The sequence below is a fragment of the Metopolophium dirhodum genome, chromosome 1, assembly GCF_019925205.1.
Source record: "Metopolophium dirhodum isolate CAU chromosome 1, ASM1992520v1, whole genome shotgun sequence".
Taxonomy (NCBI): Eukaryota; Metazoa; Arthropoda; class Insecta; order Hemiptera; family Aphididae; genus Metopolophium; species Metopolophium dirhodum.
Genome location: NC_083560.1, coordinates 158,939,070 through 158,941,660, shown reverse-complemented (window position 1 = coordinate 158,941,660; position 2,591 = coordinate 158,939,070).

The window sequence follows — 2,591 nt, the reverse complement described above, 5'->3', positions numbered from 1 at the left end:
CGTCCCCGTGACCGGATCCGTGGACACTGTGCCCTTCATCGATTGCCGATTTTTGTCTGGTCGGCGTTCGACGGGTGCGAGGTGGACTAACGTAAAGAATTATTACGTCCCGCGGACTCGGTGTGCCGAACGCGGAAAAATTTTTCTTCGACGGGCGAGGCGCGGAGTCGCCCTTGGTGCGCGGCGGCGTCCCCGTGACCGGATCCGTGGACACTGTGCCCTTCATCGATTGCCGATTTTTGTCTGGTCGGCGTTCGACGGGTGCGAGGTGGACTAACGTAAAATATTAATACGGCAAGTGGATGTGGTTTACCGGTATTATTCGGTGCGGGCATTCGGCGAGCACGTCCCGCGGACTCGGAGTGCCGTACGCGGAAATATTTTTCATCGACGGGCGAGGCGCGGAGTCGCCCTTGGTGCGCGGCGGCGTCCCCGTGACCGGATCCGTGGACACTGTGCCCTTCATCGATTGCCGATTTTTGTCTGGTCGGCGTTCGACGGGTGCGAGGTGGACTAACGTAAAGAATTATTACGTCCCGCGGACTCGGAGTGCCGTACGCGGAAATATTTTTCATCGACGGGCGAGGCGCGGAGTCGCCCTTGGTGCGCGGCGGCGTCCCCGTGACCGGATCCGAACCACCGCGTGTGAAAATTCGATTTTTTTTTTTCACTCGACGTTCGCGGTTATTCGGCGGTCCCGGGGTGGTGCACATGACGGCAGCCCCGGCGATGTCCGTCGACACGATTTCGAATTCAACTTTTCGAACGTAGTTTTTCCGTGTGCAATAACTCGTTAACCGTTGGTTCGATCTCGACGTACCCGAGACGTGTTCACGTCGTACGTTCCGAGTACTATAGGACACCGGTGTCCGCGACATTTAAATCGGTAATCCTTTATCCGCGGCCGTACCGCTACGCACGGAGATAGACCGATATTTGATTTTCGCTTAACCGCTACGCACTGTGATTGACTGTATTCCGACGGCGGGGTCTCGGTCAACCGTTTTCACGGTTTGCCGGTGACATCGACCGTACCGTTCATCACGGGCAGACCGCAGAGTCGTTGTCCAGGGATATCCCCCTTTGCCGAAAACCTTTACCGCGTAGAATTTCTGCGCTGACCGCGACGTTACAGGGGTGATTACCGTCGCCGAGCTGCGCGCCCGCCGTACCGTCCCGTCGCACGGACCACCGTGTGTGAAAATTCGATTTTTTTTTTTCACTCGACGTCCTCGGTTATTCGTCGGTGCCGGGGTGGTGCACATGACGGCAGCCCCGGCGATGTCCGTCGACACGATTTCGAATTCAACTTTTCGAACGTAGTTTTTCCGTGTGCAATAACTCGTTAACCGTTGGTTCGATCTCGACGTACCCGAGACGTGTTCACGTCGTACGTTCCGAGTACTATAGGACACCGGTGTCCGCGACAATTAAATCGGTAATCCTTTATCCGCGGCCGTACCGCTACGCACGGATTTTGTGATTTTCGCCTAACCGCTACGCACGGTGATTGACGGATTTTCGATTCTCGCCTAACCGCTACGCACGGTGATGGCGAAGTTCCTTCGACCCGGGTGTACCACTACGCGTGAACACCCCCGTCGCACATTGTGAAACTCGAGATTTTGTAAATTTGTGAGCGACTCGGTCGTCGGCGTTCCGCCGGCGTCCGATCGCCAATCACGTACGACAGCAAAGCCACGGGCGACGCCGAAGCCGACGCGTCCATCGCCGCGCACCGGTCTGCCCCAGTCTTCGGAATGGTCAGCAATCCGGTGCCCTTCGATGGTATCCGTCCAAGTTTCGGCGACCGACCCATCTCGCACGCCGAGTGGCAAAACTCAACCGGCGTCGCAGGCCCGCCTTCCGGTGGGCCTCCGACGCGCAAATCGTTTTTTTCAAAAATCGATGACGACTCCCGTTACCGTTCCGCAAGTTACGAGCTCTCGACGCCAAAACATTCCCGCCGCGGCCGGCCATCGTCGCCGTGCCCGGCGGTCGCCGGGGCGAAGCCCCGGGACGACGGACTTCGCGTCGCGTCCCGGCTTCCCCCACGATCTCGGCTGGGGGCCGTTATAAACCTGGCGAGAGGCGCTAGCGCGGTAATTCTCCGTCCGCTGAAAACGGACGGCGTACGCGCTAACCCCGACTCTCGTCAACGCACGGGTCACGTCGCGTCGGGCGAGCGCTCGCTCTCCGCGTGTGTTCGGTCTTCCGCACGCGACCGCCGCCGCAGTCGCCCCGCGTTCTGCGGGTGCTCAGTGCGGCGCTCGCGTCGACCGAAGCGCGCGGTTTACGGGCGCCCGTCCGCGCACGTATCCCACTCGAACCGCGGTCGGTCGTGCGCCGTGACCGTATACCGGTCACGGTCGTTTCGACCTTCCTCGGCGTCGGCTTGCCCACGGGCGGACCGGCGCTCGGACGCACGCGTCCCGAGACGAGTGTCCGCGTCGTCGTCGCCCCTTGGTCGGCGTCGCCGCGGGGATCCGTCACGGGACGCAGTTGTTGTAAAACCGAGATCCCTGGTTGATCCTGCCAGTAGTCATATGCTTGTCTCAAAGATTAAGCCATGCATGTCTCAGTGCAAGCCG